Source organism: Dreissena polymorpha, chromosome 8 (assembly GCF_020536995.1).
Source record: "Dreissena polymorpha isolate Duluth1 chromosome 8, UMN_Dpol_1.0, whole genome shotgun sequence".
In the NCBI taxonomy this organism is placed as follows: Eukaryota; Metazoa; Mollusca; class Bivalvia; order Myida; family Dreissenidae; genus Dreissena; species Dreissena polymorpha.
Genome location: NC_068362.1, coordinates 49413083 through 49436960, shown reverse-complemented (window position 1 = coordinate 49436960; position 23878 = coordinate 49413083). Strand labels below are relative to the sequence as shown.

The following is a 23878-nucleotide window of genomic DNA, read 5'->3' as shown; positions in this document are numbered from 1 at the left end:
ATTTTTGGAATTACTATGAAATACAAACAAAACACAGGATACAGTTCAGAAATGTTGCATTTAATTCATTAAACATTATATTTTAATATAACAAAAGCTTTTTGTTTTATTATGCATATATTAAAAAACTTAAGGTGGCAGGGGATATATCAGTGAAAGGGGGGTCCATGAAAATTACATATCTTTAGGGTAGGTGTTACCTATGGTCTTTAAAAATCAATTAGGTATTTATAAGATGTATTTCTTGTGTTAGGTTGTAGAAAGAATGTCTCAAAATTTTGGAAAAAAACATTACAACTAGCCACAGCTCCCTAGCAAGGAAATTTTGAATCTTCAAAAAGGAGGTTTTCACTTTTGTCGGAAGTCAATATTTCACGCTGCAGAAACAGAACAAAATTTTGAAGGTAAATTGTGAAAAATCTAAACGTATGGGAGACACTTTTCTAGGCAAATAAACAAAGCACAGGGATGAAATTAGTGAGTAATGTAGCCAAAACTAGGATTGCATTCTGTTTGAATGTTCTGTGCATGCCATGAAATGGGTCAAATTTCTCAATTTTTCATTAAAAATGAGGTGGGTGGGGGGAAAGATCAAGGGCCATAGTTTCACAAGTGAAGAAGCCAGCCTTGTCTTTGGTTGTATTTTCAATGTATATTGCCTATGCTATGACACTGACACAAAAAGGCTTTCTTGTGTCACTTTCTGTTTTGATGCAATGGATTTGACTGTTTGCGGCCTTTCGGAACTCGAAATTTGGTCAAAAATATATCCCCTGCCCCCTTAATAGCAAAACGCAAAATTTTAAAATTGTGTATATCATACGAAAATTGATACATGTATTCCACAAATGTGTTGCGGTAACAAATCGAACATAATTTTGCATATACCTTTAACCGCTATATATGGTTGAGATTATGGAAAACAAAGGGAGGTAATAATGTTAAAACCATTGCTAATTTTAGGAAAATTTCACGTGTGCTGGTTTCGCACTGGAAAACAATGTTTAAACTCATATTTGTGTAATAGCATCTACATTTGCACATTTTCTGAGCTTGAATACTTAAATAAGCAAGATAAGTCTGCAGTTTTGTAGAAAAAGTTGGTAAAAATAGGAAAATTATGCAAAATAGTGGTTTGTAACATGCCGCAAACATAAATTCTTTTTTTCTTCTTATTTGAAGTCATTATGGCAACATATTTCTTCATGTGACACCTAACCGATGAAGAAAGACTAAGATTGAAGCATTTATTTGATAATAAATACGAAATGATAAGTGAATGCCACATCTGGAAGGGGGGGGAAACTCCCAAGTGTCTATGGTGTTCTGCGGTGTAGTTTCCGTGGCAAAAGGCTAAGGCTTAAAGCTCACCATGCACTATATTATCTTGAAAATAAACATGCCATGTCATCAAAAATGCATGTGTCACATTTATGCCACAGTAAACTTTGTGTCAACATCAAGCACTTAAGTTATGGGCCTCAAAGCATTAACAAAAGGAAAATATGTGCTCATGAAGGTTCCTTATGCACTTGAAAATGTTTCCAAGCTGTGTCTTGTTTACAATGATGTTCTCATAGTCAGATATATTTGCCCACTGTTTCCAATTGTAGCACTTTGATTTTCAGACTGTGGTACTGTTTGATGTGGTCGCAGTTTAATAGGGAGAACGAGTGGACCCCGAGAACGATTACACGCATTCAAGACATCGTTAGCCACAGAATCACCCAATCGCACTACACTTTCCAGGTCAGGGTCTGAATTCAACGGAATAGAATCTTGAACTTGTTTCTCTACACAGGGCACATGCCTGCAGAAACTTTATAGTTTGGAAATACTCCTTTTTTGAAAAGTACACCTTTGTTTTTCCTAGCGTGATTGTTTTTATAACTGTGCTGTGATTTCTTATGGAGTGATCTAATTTTGAATGGTATTTTAATGAATGAATATCAATATTTGGTGCATGTATTATGTAATCATATGGGAATATACATCTGTAAGACTGATTGAAAGTGTCAATACTCATTTTAAACATTTGACATATAACTTGTGTGCTTCTCTACTAAATAGAGTCAAATGTTGTGAATAGGAACACTATTTTTTTGATTATTTCTGTTCTGGTTGTTTCCCTTGAATTGTGTGAATTTTTGGAATTACTATGAAATACAAACAAAACACAGGATACAGTTCAGAAATGTTGCATTTAATTCATTAAACATTATATTTTAATATAACAAAAGCTTTTTGTTTTATTATGCATATATTAAAAAACTTAAGGTGGCAGGGGATATATCAGTGAAAGGGGGGTCCATGAAAATTACATATCTTTAGGGTAGGTGTTACCTATGGTCTTTAAAAATCAATTAGGTATTTATAAGATGTATTTCTTGTGTTAGGTTGTAGAAAGAATGTCTCAAAATTTTGGAAAAAAACATTACAACTAGCCACAGCTCCCTAGCAAGGAAATTTTGAATCTTCAAAAAGGAGGTTTTCACTTTTGTCGGAAGTCAATATTTCACGCTGCAGAAACAGAACAAAATTTTGAAGGTAAATTGTGAAAAATCTAAACGTATGGGAGACACTTTTCTAGGCAAATAAACAAAGCACAGGGATGAAATTAGTGAGTAATGTAGCCAAAACTAGGATTGCATTCTGTTTGAATGTTCTGTGCATGCCATGAAATGGGTCAAATTTCTCAATTTTTCATTAAAAATGAGGTGGGTGGGGGGAAAGATCAAGGGCCATAGTTTCACAAGTGAAGAAGCCAGCCTTGTCTTTGGTTGTATTTTCAATGTATATTGCCTATGCTATGACACTGACACAAAAAGGCTTTCTTGTGTCACTTTCTGTTTTGATGCAATGGATTTGACTGTTTGCGGCCTTTCGGAACTCGAAATTTGGTCAAAAATATATCCCCTGCCCCCTTAATAGCAAAACGCAAAATTTTAAAATTGTGTATATCATACGAAAATTGATACATGTATTCCACAAATGTGTTGCGGTAACAAATCGAACATAATTTTGCATATACCTTTAACCGCTATATATGGTTGAGATTATGGAAAACAAAGGGAGGTAATAATGTTAAAACCATTGCTAATTTTAGGAAAATTTCACGTGTGCTGGTTTCGCACTGGAAAACAATGTTTAAACTCATATTTGTGTAATAGCATCTACATTTGCACATTTTCTGAGCTTGAATACTTAAATAAGCAAGATAAGTCTGCAGTTTTGTAGAAAAAGTTGGTAAAAATAGGAAAATTATGCAAAATAGTGGTTTGTAACATGCCGCAAACATAAATTCTTTTTTTCTTCTTATTTGAAGTCATTATGGCAACATATTTCTTCATGTGACACCTAACCGATGAAGAAAGACTAAGATTGAAGCATTTATTTGATAATAAATACGAAATGATAAGTGAATGCCACATCTGGAAGGGGGGGGAAACTCCCAAGTGTCTATGGTGTTCTGCGGTGTAGTTTCCGTGGCAAAAGGCTAAGGCTTAAAGCTCACCATGCACTATATTATCTTGAAAATAAACATGCCATGTCATCAAAAATGCATGTGTCACATTTATGCCACAGTAAACTTTGTGTCAACATCAAGCACTTAAGTTATGGGCCTCAAAGCATTAACAAAAGGAAAATATGTGCTCATGAAGGTTCCTTATGCACTTGAAAATGTTTCCAAGCTGTGTCTTGTTTACAATGATGTTCTCATAGTCAGATATATTTGCCCACTGTTTCCAATTGTAGCACTTTGATTTTCAGACTGTGGTACTGTTTGATGTGGTCGCAGTTTAATAGGGAGAACGAGTGGACCCCGAGAACGATTACACGCATTCAAGACATCGTTAGCCACAGAATCACCCAATCGCACTACACTTTCCAGGTCAGGGTCTGAATTCAACGGAATAGAATCTTGAACTTGTTTCTCTACACAGGGCACATGCCTGCAGAAACTTTATAGTTTGGAAATACTCCTTTTTTGAAAAGTACACCTTTGTTTTTCCTAGCGTGATTGTTTTTATAACTGTGCTGTGATTTCTTATGGAGTGATCTAATTTTGAATGGTATTTTAATGAATGAATATCAATATTTGGTGCATGTATTATGTAATCATATGGGAATATACATCTGTAAGACTGATTGAAAGTGTCAATACTCATTTTAAACATTTGACATATAACTTGTGTGCTTCTCTACTAAATAGAGTCAAATGTTGTGAATAGGAACACTATTTTTTTGATTATTTCTGTTCTGGTTGTTTCCCTTGAATTGTGTGAATTTTTGGAATTACTATGAAATACAAACAAAACACAGGATACAGTTCAGAAATGTTGCATTTAATTCATTAAACATTATATTTTAATATAACAAAAGCTTTTTGTTTTATTATGCATATATTAAAAAACTTAATAGCAAAACGCAAAATTTTAAAATTGTGTATATCATACGAAAATTGATACATGTATTCCACAAATGTGTTGCGGTAACAAATCGAACATAATTTTGCATATACCTTTAACCGCTATGGTTGAGATTATGGAAAACAAAGGGAGGTAATAATGTTAAAACCATTGCTAATTTTAGGAAAATTTCACGTGTGCTGGTTTCGCACTGGAAAACAATGTTTAAACTCATATTTGTGTAATAGCATCTACATTTGCACATTTTCTGAGCTTGAATACTTAAATAAGCAAGATAAGTCTGCAGTTTTGTAGAAAAAGTTGGTAAAAATAGGAAAATTATGCAAAATAGTGGTTTGTAACATGCCGCAAACATAAATTCTTTTTTTCTTCTTATTTGAAGTCATTATGGCAACATATTTCTTCATGTGACACCTAACCGATGAAGAAAGACTAAGATTGAAGCATTTATTTGATAATAAATACGAAATGATAAGTGAATGCCACATCTGGAAGGGGGGGGAAACTCCCAAGTGTCTATGGTGTTCTGCGGTGTAGTTTCCGTGGCAAAAGGCTAAGGCTTAAAGCTCACCATGCACTATATTATCTTGAAAATAAACATGCCATGTCATCAAAAATGCATGTGTCACATTTATGCCACAGTAAACTTTGTGTCAACATCAAGCACTTAAGTTATGGGCCTCAAAGCATTAACAAAAGGAAAATATGTGCTCATGAAGGTTCCTTATGCACTTGAAAATGTTTCCAAGCTGTGTCTTGTTTACAATGATGTTCTCATAGTCAGATATATTTGCCCACTGTTTCCAATTGTAGCACTTTGATTTTCAGACTGTGGTACTGTTTGATGTGGTCGCAGTTTAATAGGGAGAACGAGTGGACCCCGAGAACGATTACACGCATTCAAGACATCGTTAGCCACAGAATCACCCAATCGCACTACACTTTCCAGGTCAGGGTCTGAATTCAACGGAATAGAATCTTGAACTTGTTTCTCTACACAGGGCACATGCCTGCAGAAACTTTATAGTTTGGAAATACTCCTTTTTGAAAAGTACACCTTTGTTTTTCCTAGCGTGATTGTTTTTATAACTGTGCTGTGATTTCTTATGGAATGATCTAATTTTGAATGGTATTTTAATGAATGAATATCAATATTTGGTGCATGTATTATGTAATCATATGGGAATATACATCTGTAAGACTGATTGAAAGTGTCAATACTCATTTTAAACATTTGACATATAACTTGTGTGCTTCTCTACTAAATAGAGTCAAATGTTGTGAATAGGAACACTATTTTTTTGATTATTTCTGTTCTGGTTGTTTCCCTTGAATTGTGTGAATTTTTGGAATTACTATGAAATACAAACAAAACACAGGATACAGTTCAGAAATGTTGCATTTAATTCATTAAACATTATATTTTAATATAACAAAAGCTTTTTGTTTTATTATGCATATATTAAAAAACTTAATAGCAAAACACAAAATTTTAAAATTGTGTATATCATACGAAAATTGATACATGTATTCCACAAATGTGTTGCGGTAACAAATCGAACATAATTTTGCATATACCTTTAACCGCTATGGTTGAGATTATGGAAAACAAAGGGAGGTAATAATGTTAAAACCATTGCTAATTTTAGGAAAATTTCACGTGTGCTGGTTTCGCACTGGAAAACAATGTTTAAACTCATATTTGTGTAATAGCATCTACATTTGCACATTTTCTGAGCTTGAATACTTAAATAAGCAAGATAAGTCTGCAGTTTTGTAGAAAAAGTTGGTAAAAATAGGAAAATTATGCAAAATAGTGGTTTGTAACATGCCGCAAACATAAATTCTTTTTTTCTTCTTATTTGAAGTCATTATGGCAACATATTTCTTCATGTGACACCTAACCGATGAAGAAAGACTAAGATTGAAGCATTTATTTGATAATAAATACGAAATGATAAGTGAATGCCACATCTGGAAGGGGGGGGAAACTCCCAAGTGTCTATGGTGTTCTGCGGTGTAGTTTCCGTGGCAAAAGGCTAAGGCTTAAAGCTCACCATGCACTATATTATCTTGAAAATAAACATGCCATGTCATCAAAAATGCATGTGTCACATTTATGCCACAGTAAACTTTGTGTCAACATCAAGCACTTAAGTTATGGGCCTCAAAGCATTAACAAAAGGAAAATATGTGCTCATGAAGGTTCCTTATGCACTTGAAAATGTTTCCAAGCTGTGTCTTGTTTACAATGATGTTCTCATAGTCAGATATATTTGCCCACTGTTTCCAATTGTAGCACTTTGATTTTCAGACTGTGGTACTGTTTGATGTGGTCGCAGTTTAATAGGGAGAACGAGTGGACCCCGAGAACGATTACACGCGTTCAAGACATCGTTAGCCACAGAATCACCCAATCGCACTACACTTTCCAGGTCAGGGTCTGAATTCAACGGAATAGAATCTTGAACTTGTTTCTCTACACAGGGCACATGCCTGCAGAAACTTTATAGTTTGGAAATACTCCTTTTTTGAAAAGTACACCTTTGTTTTTCCTAGCGTGATTGTTTTTATAACTGTGCTGTGATTTCTTATGGAGTGATCTAATTTTGAATGGTATTTTAATGAATGAATATCAATATTTGGTGCATGTATTATGTAATCATATGGGAATATACATCTGTAAGACTGATTGAAAGTGTCAATACTCATTTTAAACATTTGACATATAACTTGTGTGCTTCTCTACTAAATAGAGTCAAATGTTGTGAATAGGAACACTATTTTTTTGATTATTTCTGTTCTGGTTGTTTCCCTTGAATTGTGTGAATTTTTGGAATTACTATGAAATACAAACAAAACACAGGATACAGTTCAGAAATGTTGCATTTAATTCATTAAACATTATATTTTAATATAACAAAAGCTTTTTGTTTTATTATGCATATATTAAAAAACTTAAGGTGGCAGGGGATATATCAGTGAAAGGGGGGTCCATGAAAATTACATATCTTTAGGGTAGGTGTTACCTATGGTCTTTAAAAATCAATTAGGTATTTATAAGATGTATTTCTTGTGTTAGGTTGTAGAAAGAATGTCTCAAAATTTTGGAAAAAAACATTACAACTAGCCACAGCTCCCTAGCAAGGAAATTTTGAATCTTCAAAAAGGAGGTTTTCACTTTTGTCGGAAGTCAATATTTCACGCTGCAGAAACAGAACAAAATTTTGAAGGTAAATTGTGAAAAATCTAAACGTATGGGAGACACTTTTCTAGGCAAATAAACAAAGCACAGGGATGAAATTAGTGAGTAATGTAGCCAAAACTAGGATTGCATTCTGTTTGAATGTTCTGTGCATGCCATGAAATGGGTCAAATTTCTCAATTTTTCATTAAAAATGAGGTGGGTGGGGGGAAAGATCAAGGGCCATAGTTTCACAAGTGAAGAAGCCAGCCTTGTCTTTGGTTGTATTTTCAATGTATATTGCCTATGCTATGACACTGACACAAAAAGGCTTTCTTGTGTCACTTTCTGTTTTGATGCAATGGATTTGACTGTTTGCGGCCTTTCGGAACTCGAAATTTGGTCAAAAATATATCCCCTGCCCCCTTAATAGCAAAACGCAAAATTTTAAAATTGTGTATATCATACGAAAATTGATACATGTATTCCACAAATGTGTTGCGGTAACAAATCGAACATAATTTTGCATATACCTTTAACCGCTATGGTTGAGATTATGGAAAACAAAGGGAGGTAATAATGTTAAAACCATTGCTAATTTTAGGAAAATTTCACGTGTGCTGGTTTCGCACTGGAAAACAATGTTTAAACTCATATTTGTGTAATAGCATCTACATTTGCACATTTTCTGAGCTTGAATACTTAAATAAGCAAGATAAGTCTGCAGTTTTGTAGAAAAAGTTGGTAAAAATAGGAAAATTATGCAAAATAGTGGTTTGTAACATGCCGCAAACATAAATTCTTTTTTTCTTCTTATTTGAAGTCATTATGGCAACATATTTCTTCATGTGACACCTAACCAATGAAGAAAGACTAAGATTGAAGCATTTATTTGATAATAAATACGAAATGATAAGTGAATGCCACATCTGGAAGGGGGGGGAAACTCCCAAGTGTCTATGGTGTTCTGCGGTGTAGTTTCCGTGGCAAAAGGCTAAGGCTTAAAGCTCACCATGCACTATATTATCTTGAAAATAAACATGCCATGTCATCAAAAATGCATGTGTCACATTTATGCCACAGTAAACTTTGTGTCAACATCAAGCACTTAAGTTATGGGCCTCAAAGCATTAACAAAAGGAAAATATGTGCTCATGAAGGTTCCTTATGCACTTGAAAATGTTTCCAAGCTGTGTCTTGTTTACAATGATGTTCTCATAGTCAGATATATTTGCCCACTGTTTCCAATTGTAGCACTTTGATTTTCAGACTGTGGTACTGTTTGATGTGGTCGCAGTTTAATAGGGAGAACGAGTGGACCCCGAGAACGATTACACGCATTCAAGACATCGTTAGCCACAGAATCACCCAATCGCACTACACTTTCCAGGTCAGGGTCTGAATTCAACGGAATAGAATCTTGAACTTGTTTCTCTACACAGGGCACATGCCTGCAGAAACTTTATAGTTTGGAAATACTCCTTTTTTGAAAAGTACACCTTTGTTTTTCCTAGCGTGATTGTTTTTATAACTGTGCTGTGATTTCTTATGGAGTGATCTAATTTTGAATGGTATTTTAATGAATGAATATCAATATTTGGTGCATGTATTATGTAATCATATGGGAATATACATCTGTAAGACTGATTGAAAGTGTCAATACTCATTTTAAACATTTGACATATAACTTGTGTGCTTCTCTACTAAATAGAGTCAAATGTTGTGAATAGGAACACTATTTTTTTGATTATTTCTGTTCTGGTTGTTTCCCTTGAATTGTGTGAATTTTTGGAATTACTATGAAATACAAACAAAACACAGGATACAGTTCAGAAATGTTGCATTTAATTCATTAAACATTATATTTTAATATAACAAAAGCTTTTTGTTTTATTATGCATATATTAAAAAACTTAATAGCAAAACGCAAAATTTTAAAATTGTGTATATCATACGAAAATTGATACATGTATTCCACAAATGTGTTGCGGTAACAAATCGAACATAATTTTGCATATACCTTTAACCGCTATGGTTGAGATTATGGAAAACAAAGGGAGGTAATAATGTTAAAACCATTGCTAATTTTAGGAAAATTTCACGTGTGCTGGTTTCGCACTGGAAAACAATGTTTAAACTCATATTTGTGTAATAGCATCTACATTTGCACATTTTCTGAGCTTGAATACTTAAATAAGCAAGATAAGTCTGCAGTTTTGTAGAAAAAGTTGGTAAAAATAGGAAAATTATGCAAAATAGTGGTTTGTAACATGCCGCAAACATAAATTCTTTTTTTTCTTCTTATTTGAAGTCATTATGGCAACATATTTCTTCATGTGACACCTAACCGATGAAGAAAGACTAAGATTGAAGCATTTATTTGATAATAAATACGAAATGATAAGTGAATGCCACATCTGGAAGGGGGGGGAAACTCCCAAGTGTCTATGGTGTTCTGCGGTGTAGTTTCCGTGGCAAAAGGCTAAGGCTTAAAGCTCACCATGCACTATATTATCTTGAAAATAAACATGCCATGTCATCAAAAATGCATGTGTCACATTTATGCCACAGTAAACTTTGTGTCAACATCAAGCACTTAAGTTATGGGCCTCAAAGCATTAACAAAAGGAAAATATGTGCTCATGAAGGTTCCTTATGCACTTGAAAATGTTTCCAAGCTGTGTCTTGTTTACAATGATGTTCTCATAGTCAGATATATTTGCCCACTGTTTCCAATTGTAGCACTTTGATTTTCAGACTGTGGTACTGTTTGATGTGGTCGCAGTTTAATAGGGAGAACGAGTGGACCCCGAGAACGATTACACGCATTCAAGACATCGTTAGCCACAGAATCACCCAATCGCACTTCACTTTCCAGGTCAGGGTCTGAATTCAACGGAATAGAATCTTGAACTTGTTTCTCTACACAGGGCACATGCCTGCAGAAACTTTATAGTTTGGAAATACTCCTTTTTTGAAAAGTACACCTTTGTTTTTCCTAGCGTGATTGTTTTTATAACTGTGCTGTGATTTCTTATGGAGTGATCTAATTTTGAATGGTATTTTAATGAATGAATATCAATATTTGGTGCATGTATTATGTAATCATATGGGAATATACATCTGTAAGACTAATTGAAAGTGTCAATACTCATTTTAAACATTTGACATATAACTTGTGTGCTTCTCTACTAAATAGAGTCAAATGTTGTGAATAGGAACACTATTTTTTTGATTATTTCTGTTCTGGTTGTTTCCCTTGAATTGTGTGAATTTTTGGAATTACTATGAAATACAAACAAAACACAGGATACAGTTCAGAAATGTTGCATTTAATTCATTAAACATTATATTTTAATATAACAAAAGCTTTTTGTTTTATTATGCATATATTAAAAAACTTAATAGCAAAACACAAAATTTTAAAATTGTGTATATCATACGAAAATTGATACATGTATTCCACAAATGTGTTGCGGTAACAAATCGAACATAATTTTGCATATACCTTTAACCGCTATGGTTGAGATTATGGAAAACAAAGGGAGGTAATAATGTTAAAACCATTGCTAATTTTAGGAAAATTTCACGTGTGCTGGTTTCGCACTGGAAAACAATGTTTAAACTCATATTTGTGTAATAGCATCTACATTTGCACATTTTCTGAGCTTGAATACTTAAATAAGCAAGATAAGTCTGCAGTTTTGTAGAAAAAGTTGGTAAAAATAGGAAAATTATGCAAAATAGTGGTTTGTAACATGCCGCAAACATAAATTCTTTTTTTCTTCTTATTTGAAGTCATTATGGCAACATATTTCTTCATGTGACACCTAACCGATGAAGAAAGACTAAGATTGAAGCATTTATTTGATAATAAATACGAAATGATAAGTGAATGCCACATCTGGAAGGGGGGGGAAACTCCCAAGTGTCTATGGTGTTCTGCGGTGTAGTTTCCGTGGCAAAAGGCTAAGGCTTAAAGCTCACCATGCACTATATTATCTTGAAAATAAACATGCCATGTCATCAAAAATGCATGTGTCACATTTATGCCACAGTAAACTTTGTGTCAACATCAAGCACTTAAGTTATGGGCCTCAAAGCATTAACAAAAGGAAAATATGTGCTCATGAAGGTTCCTTATGCACTTGAAAATGTTTCCAAGCTGTGTCTTGTTTACAATGATGTTCTCATAGTCAGATATATTTGCCCACTGTTTCCAATTGTAGCACTTTGATTTTCAGACTGTGGTACTGTTTGATGTGGTCGCAGTTTAATAGGGAGAACGAGTGGACCCCGAGAACGATTACACGCATTCAAGACATCGTTAGCCACAGAATCACCCAATCGCACTACACTTTCCAGGTCAGGGTCTGAATTCAACGGAATAGAATCTTGAACTTGTTTCTCTACACAGGGCACATGCCTGCAGAAACTTTATAGTTTGGAAATACTCCTTTTTTGAAAAGTACACCTTTGTTTTTCCTAGCGTGATTGTTTTTATAACTGTGCTGTGATTTCTTATGGAGTGATCTAATTTTGAATGGTATTTTAATGAATGAATATCAATATTTGGTGCATGTATTATGTAATCATATGGGAATATACATCTGTAAGACTGATTGAAAGTGTCAATACTCATTTTAAACATTTGACATATAACTTGTGTGCTTCTCTACTAAATAGAGTCAAATGTTGTGAATAGGAACACTATTTTTTTGATTATTTCTGTTCTGGTTGTTTCCCTTGAATTGTGTGAATTTTTGGAATTACTATGAAATACAAACAAAACACAGGATACAGTTCAGAAATGTTGCATTTAATTCATTAAACATTATATTTTAATATAACAAAAGCTTTTTGTTTTATTATGCATATATTAAAAAACTTAATAGCAAAACGCAAAATTTTAAAATTGTGTATATCATACGAAAATTGATACATGTATTCCACAAATGTGTTGCGGTAACAAATCGAACATAATTTTGCATATACCTTTAACCGCTATGGTTGAGATTATGGAAAACAAAGGGAGGTAATAATGTTAAAACCATTGCTAATTTTAGGAAAATTTCACGTGTGCTGGTTTCGCACTGGAAAACAATGTTTAAACTCATATTTGTGTAATAGCATCTACATTTGCACATTTTCTGAGCTTGAATACTTAAATAAGCAAGATAAGTCTGCAGTTTTGTAGAAAAAGTTGGTAAAAATAGGAAAATTATGCAAAATAGTGGTTTGTAACATGCCGCAAACATAAATTCTTTTTTTCTTCTTATTTGAAGTCATTATGGCAACATATTTCTTCATGTGACACCTAACCGATGAAGAAAGACTAAGATTGAAGCATTTATTTGATAATAAATACGAAATGATAAGTGAATGCCACATCTGGAAGGGGGGGGAAACTCCCAAGTGTCTATGGTGTTCTGCGGTGTAGTTTCCGTGGCAAAAGGCTAAGGCTTAAAGCTCACCATGCACTATATTATCTTGAAAATAAACATGCCATGTCATCAAAAATGCATGTGTCACATTTATGCCACAGTAAACTTTGTGTCAACATCAAGCACTTAAGTTATGGGCCTCAAAGCATTAACAAAAGGAAAATATGTGCTCATGAAGGTTCCTTATGCACTTGAAAATGTTTCCAAGCTGTGTCTTGTTTACAATGATGTTCTCATAGTCAGATATATTTGCCCACTGTTTCCAATTGTAGCACTTTGATTTTCAGACTGTGGTACTGTTTGATGTGGTCGCAGTTTAATAGGGAGAACGAGTGGACCCCGAGAACGATTACACGCATTCAAGACATCGTTAGCCACAGAATCACCCAATCGCACTACACTTTCCAGGTCAGGGTCTGAATTCAACGGAATAGAATCTTGAACTTGTTTCTCTACACAGGGCACATGCCTGCAGAAACTTTATAGTTTGGAAATACTCCTTTTTTGAAAAGTACACCTTTGTTTTTCCTAGCGTGATTGTTTTTATAACTGTGCTGTGATTTCTTATGGAGTGATCTAATTTTGAATGGTATTTTAATGAATGAATATCAATATTTGGTGCATGTATTATGTAATCATATGGGAATATACATCTGTAAGACTGATTGAAAGTGTCAATACTCATTTTAAACATTTGACATATAACTTGTGTGCTTCTCTACTAAATAGAGTCAAATGTTGTGAATAGGAACACTATTTTTTTGATTATTTCTGTTCTGGTTGTTTCCCTTGAATTGTGTGAATTTTTGGAATTACTATGAAATACAAACAAAACACAGGATACAGTTCAGAAATGTTGCATTTAATTCATTAAACATTATATTTTAATATAACAAAAGCTTTTTGTTTTATTATGCATATATTAAAAAACTTAATAGCAAAACGCAAAATTTTAAAATTGTGTATATCATACGAAAATTGATACATGTATTCCACAAATGTGTTGCGGTAACAAATCGAACATAATTTTGCATATACCTTTAACCGCTATGGTTGAGATTATGGAAAACAAAGGGAGGTAATAATGTTAAAACCATTGCTAATTTTAGGAAAATTTCACGTGTGCTGGTTTCGCACTGGAAAACAATGTTTAAACTCATATTTGTGTAATAGCATCTACATTTGCACATTTTCTGAGCTTGAATACTTAAATAAGCAAGATAAGTCTGCAGTTTTGTAGAAAAAGTTGGTAAAAATAGGAAAATTATGCAAAATAGTGGTTTGTAACATGCCGCAAACATAAATTCTTTTTTTCTTCTTATTTGAAGTCATTATGGCAACATATTTCTTCATGTGACACCTAACCGATGAAGAAAGACTAAGATTGAAGCATTTATTTGATAATAAATACGAAATGATAAGTGAATGCCACATCTGGAAGGGGGGGGAAACTCCCAAGTGTCTATGGTGTTCTGCGGTGTAGTTTCCGTGGCAAAAGGCTAAGGCTTAAAGCTCACCATGCACTATATTATCTTGAAAATAAACATGCCATGTCATCAAAAATGCATGTGTCACATTTATGCCACAGTAAACTTTGTGTCAACATCAAGCACTTAAGTTATGGGCCTCAAAGCATTAACAAAAGGAAAATATGTGCTCATGAAGGTTCCTTATGCACTTGAAAATGTTTCCAAGCTGTGTCTTGTTTACAATGATGTTCTCATAGTCAGATATATTTGCCCACTGTTTCCAATTGTAGCACTTTGATTTTCAGACTGTGGTACTGTTTGATGTGGTCGCAGTTTAATAGGGAGAACGAGTGGACCCCGAGAACGATTACACGCATTCAAGACATCGTTAGCCACAGAATCACCCAATCGCACTACACTTTCCAGGTCAGGGTCTGAATTCAACGGAATAGAATCTTGAACTTGTTTCTCTACACAGGGCACATGCCTGCAGAAACTTTATAGTTTGGAAATACTCCTTTTTTGAAAAGTACACCTTTGTTTTTCCTAGCGTGATTGTTTTTATAACTGTGCTGTGATTTCTTATGGAGTGATCTAATTTTGAATGGTATTTTAATGAATGAATATCAATATTTGGTGCATGTATTATGTAATCATATGGGAATATACATCTGTAAGACTGATTGAAAGTGTCAATACTCATGTTAAACATTTGACATATAACTTGTGTGCTTCTCTACTAAATAGAGTCAAATGTTGTGAATAGGAACACTATTTTTTTGATTATTTCTGTTCTGGTTGTTTCCCTTGAATTGTGTGAATTTTTGGAATTACTATGAAATACAAACAAAACACAGGATACAGTTCAGAAATGTTGCATTTAATTCATTAAACATTATATTTTAATATAACAAAAGCTTTTTGTTTTATTATGCATATATTAAAAAACTTAAGGTGGCAGGGGATATATCAGTGAAAGGGGGGGTCCATGAAAATTACATATCTTTAGGGTAGGTGTTACCTATGGTCTTTAAAAATCAATTAGGTATTTATAAGATGTATTTCTTGTGTTAGGTTGTAGAAAGAATGTCTCAAAATTTTGGAAAAAAACATTACAACTAGCCACAGCTCCCTAGCAAGGAAATTTTGAATCTTCAAAAAGGAGGTTTTCACTTTTGTCGGAAGTCAATATTTCACGCTGCAGAAACAGAACAAAATTTTGAAGGTAAATTGTGAAAAATCTAAACGTATGGGAGACACTTTTCTAGGCAAATAAACAAAGCACAGGGATGAAATTAGTGAGTAATGTAGCCAAAACTAGGATTGCATTCTGTTTGAATGTTCTGTGCATGCCATGAAATGGGTCAAATTTCTCAATTTTTCATTAAAAATGAGGTGGGTGGGGGGAAAGATCAAGGGCCATAGTTTCACAAGTGAAGAAGCCAGCCTTGTCTTTGGTTGTATTTTCAATGTATATTGCCTATGCTATGACACTGACACAAAAAGGCTTTCTTGTGTCACTTTCTGTTTTGATGCAATGGATTTGACTGTTTGCGGCCTTTCGGAACTCGAAATTTGGTCAAAAATATATCCCCTGCCCCCTTAATAGCAAAACGCAAAATTTTAAAATTGTGTATATCATACGAAAATTGATACATGTATTCCACAAATGTGTTGCGGTAACAAATCGAACATAATTTTGCATATACCTTTAACCGCTATGGTTGAGATTATGGAAAACAAAGGGAGGTAATAATGTTAAAACCATTGCTAATTTTAGGAAAATTTCACGTGTGCTGGTTTCGCACTGGAAAACAATGTTTAAACTCATATTTGTGTAATAGCATCTACATTTGCACATTTTCTGAGCTTGAATACTTAAATAAGCAAGATAAGTCTGCAGTTTTGTAGAAAAAGTTGGTAAAAATAGGAAAATTATGCAAAATAGTGGTTTGTAACATGCCGCAAACATAAATTCTTTTTTTCTTCTTATTTGAAGTCATTATGGCAACATATTTCTTCATGTGACACCTAACCGATGAAGAAAGACTAAGATTGAAGCATTTATTTGATAATAAATACGAAATGATAAGTGAATGCCACATCTGGAAGGGGGGGGAAACTCCCAAGTGTCTATGGTGTTCTGCGGTGTAGTTTCCGTGGCAAAAGGCTAAGGCTTAAAGCTCACCATGCACTATATTATCTTGAAAATAAACATGCCATGTCATCAAAAATGCATGTGTCACATTTATGCCACAGTAAACTTTGTGTCAACATCAAGCACTTAAGTTATGGGCCTCAAAGCATTAACAAAAGGAAAATATGTGCTCATGAAGGTTCCTTATGCACTTGAAAATGTTTCCAAGCTGTGTCTTGTTTACAATGATGTTCTCATAGTCAGATATATTTGCCCACTGTTTCCAATTGTAGCACTTTGATTTTCAGACTGTGGTACTGTTTGATGTGGTCGCAGTTTAATAGGGAGAACGAGTGGACCCCGAGAACGATTACACGCATTCAAGACATCGTTAGCCACAGAATCACCCAATCGCACTACACTTTCCAGGTCAGGGTCTGAATTCAACGGAATAGAATCTTGAACTTGTTTCTCTACACAGGGCACATGCCTGCAGAAACTTTATAGTTTGGAAATACTCCTTTTTTGAAAAGTACACCTTTGTTTTTCCTAGCGTGATTGTTTTTATAACTGTGCTGTGATTTCTTATGGAGTGATCTAATTTTGAATGGTATTTTAATGAATGAATATCAATATTTGGTGCATGTATTATGTAATCATATGGGAATATACATCTGTAAGACTGATTGAAAGTGTCAATACTCATTTTAAACATTTGACATATAACTTGTGTGCTTCTCTACTAAATAGAGTCAAATGTTGTGAATAGGAACACTATTTTTTTGATTATTTCTGTTCTGGTTGTTTCCCTTGAATTGTGTGAATTTTTGGAATTACTATGAAATACAAACAAAACACAGGATACAGTTCAGAAATGTTGCATTTAATTCATTAAACATTATATTTTAATATAACAAAAGCTTTTTGTTTTATTATGCATATATTAAAAAACTTAATAGCAAAACGCAAAATTTTAAAATTGTGTATATCATACGAAAATTGATACATGTATTCCACAAATGTGTTGCGGTAACAAATCGAACATAATTTTGCATATACCTTTAACCGCTATGGTTGAGATTATGGAAAACAAAGGGAGGTAATAATGTTAAAACCATTGCTAATTTTAGGAAAATTTCACGTGTGCTGGTTTCGCACTGGAAAACAATGTTTAAACTCATATTTGTGTAATAGCATCTACATTTGCACATTTTCTGAGCTTGAATACTTAAATAAGCAAGATAAGTCTGCAGTTTTGTAGAAAAAGTTGGTAAAAATAGGAAAATTATGCAAAATAGTGGTTTGTAACATGCCGCAAACATAAATTCTTTTTTTCTTCTTATTTGAAGTCATTATGGCAACATATTTCTTCATGTGACACCTAACCGATGAAGAAAGACTAAGATTGAAGCATTTATTTGATAATAAATACGAAATGATAAGTGAATGCCACATCTGGAAGGGGGGGGAAACTCCCAAGTGTCTATGGTGTTCTGCGGTGTAGTTTCCGTGGCAAAAGGCTAAGGCTTAAAGCTCACCATGCACTATATTATCTTGAAAATAAACATGCCATGTCATCAAAAATGCATGTGTCACATTTATGCCACAGTAAACTTTGTGTCAACATCAAGCACTTAAGTTATGGGCCTCAAAGCATTAACAAAAGGAAAATATGTGCTCATGAAGGTTCCTTATGCACTTGAAAATGTTTCCAAGCTGTGTCTTGTTTACAATGATGTTCTCATAGTCAGATATATTTGCCCACTGTTTCCAATTGTAGCACTTTGATTTTCAGACTGTGGTACTGTTTGATGTGGTCGCAGTTTAATAGGGAGAACGAGTGGACCCCGAGAACGATTACACGCATTCAAGACATCGTTAGCCACAGAATCACCCAATCGCACTACACTTTCCAGGTCAGGGTCTGAATTCAACGGAATAGAATCTTGAACTTGTTTCTCTACACAGGGCACATGCCTGCAGAAACTTTATAGTTTGGAAATACTCCTTTTTTGAAAAGTACACCTTTGTTTTTCCTAGCGTGATTGTTTTTATAACTGTGCTGTGATTTCTTATGGAGTGATCTAATTTTGAATGGTATTTTAATGAATGAATATCAATATTTGGTGCATGTATTATGTAATCATATGGGAATATACATCTGTAAGACTGATTGAAAGTGTCAATACTCATTTTAAACATTTGACATATAACTTGTGTGCTTCTCTACTAAAAAGAGTCAAATGTTGTGAATAGGAACACTATTTTTTTGATTATTTCTGTTCTGGTTGTTTCCCTTGAATTGTGTGAATTTTTGGAATTACTATGAAATACAAACAAAACACAGGATACAGTTCAGAAATGTTGCATTTAATTCATTAAACATTATATTTTAATATAACAAAAGCTTTTTGTTTTATTATGCATATATTAAAAAACTTAATAGCAAAACGCAAAATTTTAAAATTGTGTATATCATACGAAAATTGATACATGTATTCCACAAATGTGTTGCGGTAACAAATCGAACATAATTTTGCATATACCTTTAACCGCTATGGTTGAGATTATGGAAAACAAAGGGAGGTAATAATGTTAAAACCATTGCTAATTTTAGGAAAATTTCACGTGTGCTGGTTTCGCACTGGAAAACAATGTTTAAACTCATATTTGTGTAATAGCATCTACATTTGCACATTTTCTGAGCTTGAATACTTAAATAAGCAAGATAAGTCTGCAGTTTTGTAGAAAAAGTTGGTAAAAATAGGAAAATTATGCAAAATAGTGGTTTGTAACATGCCGCAAACATAAATTCTTTTTTTCTTCTTATTTGAAGTCATTATGGCAACATATTTCTTCATGTGACACCTAACCGATGAAGAAAGACTAAGATTGAAGCATTTATTTGATAATAAATACGAAATGATAAGTGAATGCCACATCTGGAAGGGGGGGGAAACTCCCAAGTGTCTATGGTGTTCTGCGGTGTAGTTTCCGTGGCAAAAGGCTAAGGCTTAAAGCTCACCATGCACTATATTATCTTGAAAATAAACATGCCATGTCATCAAAAATGCATGTGTCACATTTATGCCACAGTAAACTTTGTGTCAACATCAAGCACTTAAGTTATGGGCCTCAAAGCATTAACAAAAGGAAAATATGTGCTCATGAAGGTTCCTTATGCACTTGAAAATGTTTCCAAGCTGTGTCTTGTTTACAATGATGTTCTCATAGTCAGATATATTTGCCCACTGTTTCCAATTGTAGCACTTTGATTTTCAGACTGTGGTACTGTTTGATGTGGTCGCAGTTTAATAGGGAGAACGAGTGGACCCCGAGAACGATTACACGCATTCAAGACATCGTTAGCCACAGAATCACCCAATCGCACTACACTTTCCAGGTCAGGGTCTGAATTCAACGGAATAGAATCTTGAACTTGTTTCTCTACACAGGGCACATGCCTGCAGAAACTTTATAGTTTGGAAATACTCCTTTTTTGAAAAGTACACCTTTGTTTTTCCTAGCGTGATTGTTTTTATAACTGTGCTGTGATTTCTTATGGAGTGATCTAATTTTGAATGGTATTTTAATGAATGAATATCAATATTTGGTGCATGTATTATGTAATCATATGGGAATATACATCTGTAAGACTGATTGAAAGTGTCAATACTCATTTTAAACATTTGACATATAACTTGTGTGCTTCTCTACTAAATAGAGTCAAATGTTGTGAATAGGAACACTATTTTTTTGATTATTTCTGTTCTGGTTGTTTCCCTTGAATTGTGTGAATTTTTGGAATTACTATGAAATACAAACAAAACACAGGATACAGTTCAGAAATGTTGCATTTAATTCATTAAACATTATATTTTAATATAACAAAAGCTTTTTGTTTTATTATGCATATATTAAAAAACTTAATAGCAAAACGCAAAATTTTAAAATTGTGTATATCATACGAAAATTGATACATGTATTCCACAAATGTGTTGCGGTAACAAATCGAACATAATTTTGCATATACCTTTAACCGCTATGGTTGAGATTATGGAAAACAAAGGGAGGTAATAATGTTAAAACCATTGCTAATTTTAGGAAAATTTCACGTGTGCTGGTTTCGCACTGGAAAACAATGTTTAAACTCATATTTGTGTAATAGCATCTACATTTGCACATTTTCTGAGCTTGAATACTTAAATAAGCAAGATAAGTCTGCAGTTTTGTAGAAAAAGTTGGTAAAAATAGGAAAATTATGCAAAATAGTGGTTTGTAACATGCCGCAAACATAAATTCTTTTTTTCTTCTTATTTGAAGTCATTATGGCAACATATTTCTTCATGTGACACCTAACCGATGAAGAAAGACTAAGATTGAAGCATTTATTTGATAATAAATACGAAATGATAAGTGAATGCCACATCTGGAAGGGGGGGGAAACTCCCAAGTGTCTATGGTGTTCTGCGGTGTAGTTTCCGTGGCAAAAGGCTAAGGCTTAAAGCTCACCATGCACTATATTATCTTGAAAATAAACATGCCATGTCATCAAAAATGCATGTGTCACATTTATGCCACAGTAAACTTTGTGTCAACATCAAGCACTTAAGTTATGGGCCTCAAAGCATTAACAAAAGGAAAATATGTGCTCATGAAGGTTCCTTATGCACTTGAAAATGTTTCCAAGCTGTGTCTTGTTTACAATGATGTTCTCATAGTCAGATATATTTGCCCACTGTTTCCAATTGTAGCACTTTGATTTTCAGACTGTGGTACTGTTTGATGTGGTCGCAGTTTAATAGGGAGAACGAGTGGACCCCGAGAACGATTACACGCATTCAAGACATCGTTAGCCACAGAATCACCCAATCGCACTACACTTTCCAGGTCAGGGTCTGAATTCAACGGAATAGAATCTTGAACTTGTTTCTCTACACAGGGCACATGCCTGCAGAAACTTTATAGTTTGGAAATACTCCTTTTTTGAAAAGTACACCTTTGTTTTTCCTAGCGTGATTGTTTTTATAACTGTGCTGTGATTTCTTATGGAGTGATCTAATTTTGAATGGTATTTTAATGAATGAATATCAATATTTGGTGCATGTATTATGTAATCATATGGGAATATACATCTGTAAGACTGATTGAAAGTGTCAATACTCATTTTAAACATTTGACATATAACTTGTGTGCTTCTCTACTAAATAGAGTCAAATGTTGTGAATAGGAACACTATTTTTTTGATTATTTCTGTTCTGGTTGTTTCCCTTGAATTGTGTGAATTTTTGGAATTACTATGAAATACAAACAAAACACAGGATACAGTTCAGAAATGTTGCATTTAATTCATTAAACATTATATTTTAATATAACAAAAGCTTTTTGTTTTATTATGCATATATTAAAAAACTTAATAGCAAAACGCAAAATTTTAAAATTGTGTATATCATACGAAAATTGATACATGTATTCCACAAATGTGTTGCGGTAACAAATCGAACATAATTTTGCATATACCTTTAACCGCTATGGTTGAGATTATGGAAAACAAAGGGAGGTAATAATGTTAAAACCATTGCTAATTTTAGGAAAATTTCACATGTGCTGGTTTCGCACTGGAAAACAATGTTTAAACTCATATTTGTGTAATAGCATCTACATTTGCACATTTTCTGAGCTTGAATACTTAAATAAGCAAGATAAGTCTGCAGTTTTGTAGAAAAAGTTGGTAAAAATAGGAAAATTATGCAAAATAGTGGTTTGTAACATGCCGCAAACATAAATTCTTTTTTTCTTCTTATTTGAAGTCATTATGGCAACATATTTCTTCATGTGACACCTAACCGATGAAGAAAGACTAAGATTGAAGCATTTATTTGATAATAAATACGAAATGATAAGTGAATGCCACATCTGGAAGGGGGGGGAAACTCCCAAGTGTCTATGGTGTTCTGCGGTGTAGTTTCCGTGGCAAAAGGCTAAGGCTTAAAGCTCACCATGCACTATATTATCTTGAAAATAAACATGCCATGTCATCAAAAATGCATGTGTCACATTTATGCCACAGTAAACTTTGTGTCAACATCAAGCACTTAAGTTATGGGCCTCAAAGCATTAACAAAAGGAAAATATGTGCTCATGAAGGTTCCTTATGCACTTGAAAATGTTTCCAAGCTGTGTCTTGTTTACAATGATGTTCTCATAGTCAGATATATTTGCCCACTGTTTCCAATTGTAGCACTTTGATTTTCAGACTGTGGTACTGTTTGATGTGGTCGCAGTTTAATAGGGAGAACGAGTGGACCCCGAGAACGATTACACGCATTCAAGACATCGTTAGCCACAGAATCACCCAATCGCACTACACTTTCCAGGTCAGGGTCTGAATTCAACGGAATAGAATCTTGAACTTGTTTCTCTACACAGGGCACATGCCTGCAGAAACTTTATAGTTTGGAAATACTCCTTTTTTGAAAAGTACACCTTTGTTTTTCCTAGCGTGATTGTTTTTATAACTGTGCTGTGATTTCTTATGGAGTGATCTAATTTTGAATGGTATTTTAATGAATGAATATCAATATTTGGTGCATGTATTATGTAATCATATGGGAATATACATCTGTAAGACTGATTGAAAGTGTCAATACTCATTTTAAACATTTGACATATAACTTGTGTGCTTCTCTACTAAATAGAGTCAAATGTTGTGAATAGGAACACTATTTTTTTGATTATTTCTGTTCTGGTTGTTTCCCTTGAATTGTGTGAATTTTTGGAATTACTATGAAATACAAACAAAACACAGGATACAGTTCAGAAATGTTGCATTTAATTCATTAAACATTATATTTTAATATAACAAAAGCTTTTTGTTTTATTATGCATATATTAAAAAACTTAAGGTGGCAGGGGATATATCAGTGAAAGGGGGGTCCATGAAAATTACATATCTTTAGGGTAGGTGTTACCTATGGTCTTTAAAAATCAATTAGGTATTTATAAGATGTATTTCTTGTGTTAGGTTGTAGAAAGAATGTCTCAAAATTTTGGAAAAAAACATTACAACTAGCCACAGCTCCCTAGCAAGGAAATTTTGAATCTTCAAAAAGGAGGTTTTCACTTTTGTCGGAAGTCAATATTTCACGCTGCAGAAACAGAACAAAATTTTGAAGGTAAATTGTGAAAAATCTAAACGTATGGGAGACACTTTT

The 23878-nt window shown here is 33.7% G+C and overlaps 1 long non-coding RNA gene across 15 annotated transcripts in view; it reads left to right on the top strand.

Annotated features, from left to right (window-relative positions):
* The window catches only part of LOC127842398 (uncharacterized), a 29075-nt gene extending 5197 nt beyond the window's left edge, over positions 1-23878 (top strand). For 3 of the 15 annotated variants that reach the window (XR_008031600.1, XR_008031599.1, XR_008031598.1), the window contains exons 2-3: positions 6745-6865; positions 10372-10507. This is a non-coding gene — a long non-coding RNA (uncharacterized LOC127842398). Of the gene's footprint in view, positions 1-1232; positions 1750-3375; positions 3893-4862; positions 5380-6744; positions 6866-8883; positions 9489-10371; positions 10508-11858; positions 12464-13345; positions 13951-14832; positions 15183-16972; positions 17578-18459; positions 18811-19946; positions 20552-21433; positions 22039-22920 lie in introns of those variants that run through there. The other 12 variants (XR_008031597.1, XR_008031596.1, XR_008031601.1 and 9 more) reach the window with 12 other exon arrangements.